This window comes from Equus przewalskii, chromosome 4 (genome assembly GCF_037783145.1).
Source record: "Equus przewalskii isolate Varuska chromosome 4, EquPr2, whole genome shotgun sequence".
Lineage (NCBI taxonomy): Eukaryota > Metazoa > Chordata > Mammalia > Perissodactyla > Equidae > Equus > Equus przewalskii.
Genome location: NC_091834.1, coordinates 61117266 through 61127108, shown reverse-complemented (window position 1 = coordinate 61127108; position 9843 = coordinate 61117266).

Genomic DNA, 9843 nt, shown 5'->3' with positions numbered 1-9843 from the left:
CAGCTTAGAGATTCAAGAAGAAAAAGGGATGGACTTGATTGGTCCATCTTACATCACAATTTTTTTTTAAAGATTTTTAAATTTTTTCTTTCTCTCCCCAAAGCCCCCCGACACATAATTGTATATTTTTAGTTGTGTGTCCTTCTAGTTGTGGCATGTAGGATGCCACCTCAGCATGGCCTGATGAGCGGTGCCACGTCCACACCCAGGATCCAAACCACTGAAACCCTGGGCCGCTGAAGCGGAGTGCACGAACTTAACCACTTGGTCACGGGGCTGGCCCCTTTCATCACATTTTTTTAGCTGTGACTTTCTGCCTTGGTGAAACTTTATGTAACTAAAAAGGAGATACTGCTGTGATCAGCATTATCCTTCACTTGGCTGCAGTCTTTCTGGATTTTGACAGAAATGGCTAAAATGACATACAGAAATCAAGACTTGACAGGGTTGGAAGAACTCAACTGCAACTGTTTCTTGACCTGCTGACTGCTGGAACACTTTCCCCACTCTCCTCACAGTGTATCGCCTAAGAAAGGCAGAGCTGTTTGGGCAATGTTTTCCTCAAGCACCATGATACTTAACAGAGTCTCAGGAGAGAACAGATCAGAGAAAAAGCAGGAGGACTGTAAAGATTACGGATCTACTTTCTAGTGATGGAGACAGTAAGCTTTCAGAATAGTCACATGTGTACTGAGGGTACGGTACTTAATCAGAATATCCAGTACACGAGCGATTCTCTGGTCAGCAGCACAATATAGAAGGAGAAAGAGATTAAGAACCAGTTACTATTTCTTTCTCATAAAATGTATTTTCTGAAAGAAAAAAAACCAATTTCTCTTTACTACACCAAAGGTGTGCATAGGTTTTGTAATCATGTTCTATGAACTGGTTGATCTCATTTGTTATACTGGTCACATAAAAAATAAGAACTGAGTAGAAAGATATTGATAACTTTAGAAAAAAAAAGTCTAGGGATACAGAAGCAAGAGTTTGTTGGCCACAATTTAGTGGCCAAAAAGAAAGAGTGTATTTGGAATGTAACTTACACCACTAACATCTTTGCTAATCAGTCGCTGTACTTAAGTCATGTTGTTGGATCCAAGTCAGACTTTTAATTTTCACAAATGTGGCAGACCGCCTTTTCCAAAGATGGATGGGTACAATATATCCAATCCCACACACTTCTTGTGTGTGTGTGTTTTTTTTTTTTACCATGGTTCCTCAGCCAGCTAAAGAAAGCTTACTTTGTTTGACCTCAGTTGTGTTCATGGTGACCTTTGGTTGGTGAGCTTTAACAAGAGTGGAGCTTCCTGATATCCGGCTTAGATCCCTCCCTGCCACAAACTGTGACCCTTCACTTGGAAATGGTGTGCAAATCTCAAACTCCTTATATCTCCATATTCTCAAGGCCATCCTTCCCAAGACAACACCAGCTGAATGTGAGCTCCAAATAATTTGTTGAGCTCTTTGGTGTTACGTTTACACTTAGCTCCTAGGACTTTTGAGTTCTGATCAGCTTGTACTGTTCCTTGGTGAAATCTGGCTTCCAAGCATTTAACTCAGTGTTCCTATTATCTGTCTAGGTGTCCAGTGTCTTGACTGTCACTCCTCTATAAGAGAAAACCTACAGTGAGGGACACAGACCAGGTAAATTGTCAGTGAGGCTGGTTATCATAGCTGATGAGTTCAGAACATCTCATTTCATCAGCCCTGAATCCTTGGAGCAAACTTGGCCTTGTGTCACTGAATTAGTTTGCCAAGAGTTGCCAAAACAAATTACCCAAAACCAGGTGGCTTAAAACAACAGAAGTGGACGGTCTCACACTTCTGAAGACTAGAAGTCTGAAATCAAGGTGGCAGCAGGGCCATGCTCACTCTGAAGGCTCTTGGGAAGAATCCTTCCCAGCTTCTGGTGGTCGCTGCAGTCTTTGGGGTTCCTTGGCTTGTAGCTGCAGCACTCCAATCTCTGCCTCTGTCATTACATGGCCTACTTCCCTCTTTGCATGTCTTTGTGTCTCCAAATCCACTTCTTCTTAAAAAGACACCAGTCATTGGATTTAGGGCCCATCCTAATCCATTATGACCTCACCTTAACTTGACTCTATTTTTCAAATTAGGTCACATTCTCAGGTACCTGCAGTTCAGACTTCAATAACTTTTTGGAAGACACCATTCAACCCACAAGAGTTCCCTTTCAAGATATTTTAGGAATTATTTTCTTTAGTTGTGTCCTCCTAGAGCTTTTCCTTTTTTTTTTTTAATAAGTCTTCAGTTAGTAACAGCTGGTCTTTGGCCAGACTCTGGAGACATGTGGTTGCACAAGCACATTATCAGTACAATAATTCACGTGAGGACTTTTTAGTCCAAGTTTGCACTCCCTTCAGACCAAATACTTTTTCCTTTATGATATCCTGTTACATTGCTAAATCGTGCACACATCTTTCCAAGTTGCATAATTTCATCATGGACAATTAGGTATTGCAGTGGTCACTTTGGAGAAATTTGACAGCAACATTGTTAATTTGACAGGCACCCTAGCACAAAAATGAAACAAAATCCAAACTATCCAATGGGCTGCTTCTACATTCCATTTGAAGTGGTATAATGTTGACATTGGTACACTGTGATCAGTTATACACGCAAATGTAGAATACCCCTAAAAACATTATATGAAGAGATATACCTACAAATACTATAAATAAATCTAAATGGAGCACTAAAAAGGGTTCAAGTAACTCACAGGAAGCTGACAAAGATCAATAAAGAACAGAAAGAACAAACAAAACAGCAGACAAATCCTAACACATCAATACTTACATGTAAATAGTTTCACACACTATTTAATAGTAATAGTCCTACACCAACACTTAAAGGTAAACGGTGTATACAAACAAATTAAGAGATTGGCACAACGGTTAAAAAGAGCGTTTTTCTGTATGCAAGAAAGAGAAGAGACGAGACAAATTTTACCAGGAACGAAAGTGGGGATATCATTACAGACCCAGCAGACATGAAAAGGATAAGGGAATGCTACAAACAACTCTGCACATAAATTCAACGCCTTAGATGAAATCAACCAATTCCTCAAAAGCTACAAACTATCAAAACTCACCCAAAATAGATAACCTGAATAGTCTTGTAACTACTAAAGAAATTGAATCAATAGTTTAAAAACTTTAGATACAGAAATCTCTAGGCCAAATGGTTTCATTGCTGAATTGCACCAAATATTAAAAGAATAAATAGCAATTTCATACCATTTTTTCCAGGAAACAGAAGAGAACACATATTGTAATTGAGTTTTGGCAGGGTCACAAGATACAAAGTTCACATATAGAAAACCAATTCTATTTCTATATACTAGCAACAAATGTTGCTTTCATTTCAACAAATGTTTTCATTTCAAAACTGAAATGAAAAACACAAAGCCACTTATAATTGCTCAAAAAAAAAAAGAAATACTTCGGTTTAAAATCTAACAAAACACATACAGGATTTGTATGAAGAAAACTACAAAGCTCTCATGAAAACATTTTATAAAGACCTAAATAGAGAAACCTAGCATGTTTATGGATTGCAAAATGATTCAACATACTGAAGATGTCAATTCTCCTCAGATTATTCTATAGGCTTAATGCAATTTTCAACAAAACCTCAGAAGGACTTTTTGTAGATATAGAGAAACTTTCTAAATTTATACGGAAATATAAAAACAAACAGAAAACAAAACAAAGAAAGAAAAGTTGGTGGAATCACACTACTCAATTTTCTAATAGTTACTATATAGCTACAGGAATCAAGACATTATGGCATTGCTGAAGGATCAGATACACAGATCAATGGAAGAGAAGAAAGAGTGCCAGAAATAACTGACAGAAGTACAGTGAACAGATTTTGACAAAAGGGCAAAAGCAAGTCAAAAGAGAAAGGATAGTTTTTTCAACAAATGGTGTTAGAATAATTGTACATTCTTAGGCATAAAAATGAACCTCAACCTAAACCTCACACCTGATACAAAAATTAACTCAAAATGGATCATAGATCTAAATGTGCAAAGTGAAAGCATAAATCTTTTAGAAGACAACACAGGAGAGAATCTTACGGGTTAGGTGGAGTTTTTAGACAAGACACCAAAATCACGATCCATAAAAGAAAACTATAATAAATTGGACTTTATTAAAATCAAATCTTTTTGCTCTGAAAAGGACCCTGCTAAGAGGATAAAAATACAAGATACAGACTGGGAGAAATATTTGCAATTCACAATTCTGACATGGGACCTATATTCAGAATATATAAAGAATTCTCTAAATGCAACCGTAGGGGGAAAAAACTCAATTAGAAAATGTGTGGAAGACACTTCACTGAAGAGGATATTCAAATCATAATGCTATTTAATGGTAAACAAGCACATGAGAAGATGTTCAACACCATCAGCCACTGGAAAAATGCAAATTAAAGCCATGACAATATACTACTATACACCTGCTAGACAAGGCATAAAAAACCCACAATACCCACTGCTGGTGAGGATATAGAGCAACTCGATCTCTCATACATTGCTGGTGGAAATATAAAACGGTACAGCTGCTCTGGAAAAGAGTTTGGCAGTTTCTTATTAAGTTAAACATAGACTTACCATAAGACTCAGCAATTGTACTCCTCGGTATTTATCCTTGAGAAATGAAAACACATGTCCACAAAAAAAATCTGTACACGAATGTTTAGAGCAGCTTTATTCGTAATAGCTGAAAACTGGAGACAATCAAAATGTCCTAGAAAAAGTAAGTGGATAAACTGTGGTACATCCACTCAATGGAATACTACTCAGCAATGAAAAGGAACAAAATATTGATACATGCACCAAGTTGAAAGGATCTCAATGCCATTATGCTGAGTTAAAAAAGCCTATTTCAAAAGGTTATATGAGTATAATTCCATTTATGTAACATTGTTGAAATGACAAAATTATGGTGATGCAGACCAGTGGTCACCAGTCGTTACAACTACTAGAGAAGGTATGATTTATAAAAAGGTTAGTATGAGAGAGTTTCCTTATGGTGATGAATAGTCTGGTATCCTGATTGTTGTGGTAGTTACAGAAATCTATATATGTGATAAAATTTCATAGAACTATACATAAAAAAAAATGCATGCAAAACCTGGTAAATTTCAAATAAGGTTTGTAGTTTAAAGTATCATACCAACAACAATTTCTTGGTTTTGCTAACGAACTATGGTTATATTACACAAGATCTCACCACTGGGGCATCTGGGGAATGCTAGGTGAAGGTACACAGGAATTCTTGCTACTATGTTTTGCAATTACGTGTGAGTATAAAATTACTTTAAAATACAGCTAAAAAATTGGTAGGCGAGGCTTCTAAATAAAATCCATAATCCAAAACTTCTCTAAAAGACTCTACCTAGACCAACAAAATGTAAAAACTTAAAATCTGCCTCACTTGTGGATTCACCTAAACCCTGTTCCACACTTTGCTGTTTTTATCTTTCCTTTCTCTTCTTTTCTCTTCTCTCTTCAGAACTATCCCTACTAACTCAAAGTCCCTTAAAATCATAATCTTCATGAAGAGGTCCCTCATATTTCCTAGTATGTCAACTTCTAATCCTGGTTACATTCAGATCTTTGTGCCATTGTTAAGAACTTCCCAAATCCTGTTCTGCCCCACATGCTCCAAACCCTCCTGACCTCTATACCAAGCAGTTCTTCTGATGGCTCCAGGAGATGCAAAAACATGATAGTGTAAACAAAAACATCACTAGAAAATTGTCCCTCTGTAGCCAAAAAGAGAAAGAACTAGAAGCCTGAGTGATTATAAAGGAGAGCCAAGGAAAGCTGTAGCATCCAAATTCCAATGATTCCCTTAGTCCAAGAAGGTGAATTATCTCTGACAGAAGGACCAAAACAAACCCTTCAAATTGACACAGGTGGGATTATAAATCCTGTAACTGTTTCTATAATTATAAAGTTATATTTTTTCAGAACTATAAAATTATCAGGTGGTAGGTTAACTTTCCTCTGTCTGATCTGCCTATAGCTGGCTCTCTCTCATTCCCTTCCCCGCTTCCCTTTCTCTTGGAAAAACTTCAGGAATTAATCAAAAATCAAAAATTAATCAAAAAACATTCTGTTACTCACATACACATCCAGTCCAGATAAAATTCAAATGATTTTTTTTAAGTCTCAAGGTTTACACATATGGGGTTTAAATTTTTCTTGCTAAAACTAATACAGGAGAAAAAGTTAACTGTTAGTTTGAATAATGGTCTTGGTTACTAGGTTGTAAGTTCCAAAAAGCAGGAAAATTAAAATTTTTGACATGATATAAATTTTTGGTTTATTGATACAGAGGTTCATCGTATATCAGAATTAGAGTGATACTAGAAAGGATTTCACCTAATATTCCTGATCTTAACCTTTTGGACATAGTGGAATGATTTTACTTTAAAAACAGCTCCAGGTCTCCTCACCGATTTACCATCACGTAAAAACCATGTTAGTGCAAAGTGTCAGTTTGTACAAGACTTGGATCTAAGGCTTATATGATTTGAACTTCCTGAATCTCCTGCCTTGGTTTTATGGTTAAGTTGATTTCATCATGTGTAATTCTTATTATGCTACAAACCATAATGACTTAATACGTAAACTTAAATTGCAGTCTCCAGATCCAGAGTTAACTTTAAGAACTTAGGTTAATATTTAATTGAGTTAAATTAACAATCAATCTTCGGATACCTCAATAATTTCTAAGTACAGAAAAGATACAAAACCCTGGTCATTTACCATGGTTTTAATTTATCCTTGTCTCCTATTCTTATATAGAACAGAATGACTAAAGAGTAAACTAAGTGCAAATGCCTTTGGACATTATTGATCTTTGCCACCTTAAAATCTATGAAAGATACAAAATGTGTAGCCATGGAGAAAAGAATTAAACAGTTTTTGGCTTTACATATTCTAGTTCCGTGTTTGGAGGAAACAAAAGCGGTTATTTTGGTTAAGCTAGTAACTAATAAAATGGTTGAGACTATGCTATAGTACAGTTACAAAACAATACATCTCCTACATATGCGATAATGGAGGTGCTTCAGCTATTTATTAAGGGAACGGTTAATTTTACTAAGATGATAAATTCAATATAATAATTTTATTTAATTGGTTTATTTAGTATGCTCATAAAGGTAATTATATTTTAAAGCTGAATTAAAACAATTTATTACATGTCTACACATTTACGTATGTCTAAATAAATATTTAGGTGCATTAATGAAAGGCATACAAATTCTTCACTGCAAATCATCATTTGGATGCTATAACAAAAGAGTCAAATTAGGGTTTTTTTTTTCTGTAAAATAACCCAACACATTCTGGGTCCAGATAGTAGAGTTTCTTTTAAAAAGTAAAATATTGTGAAATCTCTTTAGTATTGGCACACTCTTGAATTATTTTAACCCAAAGGTCCTTCTTTTTGAAAAAATTAAATTTTTACATTGCCACTTATTGCTGTTTTTATATTATCAACTTATAAAAATTTCTTACATTTAGATACTTCTTACTTATGTTTCTATTTTGTCTCCTCGTCAACTCTTCTGTAGTTTGCCTTTCCCAATTTGAGAATAAATAAAACTGCCAATGTGTCTTTTACAGCTAAATGTTCTCTGGTCACCCTGGAATGGCTACCAGGTAACCTGTGATTTGCTTCTTCACCTTATAAAAGAAAGAACAGAAATAACTGAATGTGTTTGATACTTCAAATTTTAACCAACTTAAAACTATTGTGAGAGTTCTTTTTAGTTGTCCAAACATAGGTTAAAAGAACAAAAATTGACAATTCTTAAGAGAAATTTCAAAAACTGATTTAATATCAGAGAAAACTATCTTTGAGTCTTAATGGAATAGACATTTCCAGGAGATCATAAATTCCTGAGTCTTAAAAATCCTCTGGGAACAGATGGTCTTCAGATGCAGACTGCTAAGTCAAGACCCTCAGATCAAAGAGATAATGACACAAAGCAGACAGCTTCTACCCAACATGGCAAAACAAGATCAATTTTCTCATTTTCTTTTTTCTGCTTTACTGCTAATGTGATTTGTTACTGTGCTTTGGTGCCCCCTAGCAATCACCTAATGGTTTCACAGAATGCTTTTACATATTCTCACTGTTGTATTTTCATTCTCCCATCTTCTCTGCGATGTAAGGAAAGGCAAAACTCTTGTGCCTTTTTCTCAGTCCCTAGCAACTGCTCTACATCTAACTGACTACTAGATTATTTTCATCCCCGACCTCACTGACAAAAATTCAACAGCTGTTACTTTATATACCTCAGATAGCAGGTCCCTTCTGATATTTGAATTTTCCTCACATTTATTAATCCAAACCTTCAGTCTCTCAAAAATTGGAAGCTAAGCCTTAACAAAATACTTCTGTTGGAATCATGATAGTAGAGACATTACAAGCTCACTAGTAGTGGGAACAAAAACTGGGCCTATCCTTGTGGCAATGGTCAGTCTGTTCTCTTCAGAGACTCTCCAGCCTCATTTGGAAGAACTCTTTACCTTCACACTCAGGGAATCTGCTCGCCTCAAGGCACCAATAGTTGGCTCATGCCTAAGGTGATAAACGTTATTTACACTCCCAATATAGTCTACCCCCATCCTTGTTTTCAACCAACTTTTGCTTTCATCCTTTTTTTAAACCAACAAAGCACAATTCGTGGGATACAGCTAAAGTGGGGCATAGAGGAAATTTATAGCATTCTACATAAACTCTTTCAGAAAATAAAAGAGGAAGGAACACTTCTCAGCTCTTTTAATGAGCCCTCCATTACTGTGATACCAAAACAAAGATACTGTAAGAAAACTACAGACTAATATCCCTCATGGACATAGATGCAAAAACATCCTTAACGAAAAATTAGCAAATTGAATTCAGAAATATATAAAAGGTTGGTTCAACATTCAAAAATCAACCAATCAAATTCATATCAGCAGATGAAAGAAAAACCACATGATCATTTCAACAGAAGGAGAAAAAGCATTTGACAAAACTCAATATCCATTCATGATAAATCCTCTCAGGAAACAGTAGGAAGAGAAGCCAATTTCCTCAATTTTATAGAGGGCATTTACCAAAACACCTACAGTTAACATAAACTTCACAGTAGGAGACTGAACGCTTCCCCTTTACCTTCAGGAATAAGCGCGGTTCCCAGCTTTCAGCACTTCCAGTCACAACAAACTACACAAGAGAAGGAAGGAAGGAAGGGAGAAGGTCAGGACGGGAGAAGGGAAGGAAGAGAAGCAGAAGGGAGAGAGAGGGAAAGACGAGGAAAGGAAAAAAAGAAGAAAGGAAACAGGAAGTAAGCAAAGGGAACAGATTAGAGAGCAAGAAATAAAGGATTTCAATTTGCGGACAGTATGATTGTCTATGCAGAAAATGCCAAAGAATCTACAAGAAAGCTACTAGAATGAGTGAGTTTAAGAAGATCATAGGATACAAAGTCAGTGTACAAAAATCAATCGTTTTTATATAATAGCAATAAACAATTAGAAATTTAAAATTTAAGAACTGTATCATTCACAACACTAAAAAGCACGCAATACTTAGATGTAAATCTATCAAATTATATGTAAGATCTATATGCTGAAAACTATAAAATACTGAAGACATTTTTAAAAACTGAAATAGATACAATGCGATCAATGGCTAGAAGAGGCAATATTTTTCAGACTATAACAACTGATCTATAGCTTCAATGCAATCCCAACCAAAATCCCAGCAAGAGTTTTTGTAGTGACTGACAGGCTAATTCTAGAACTTA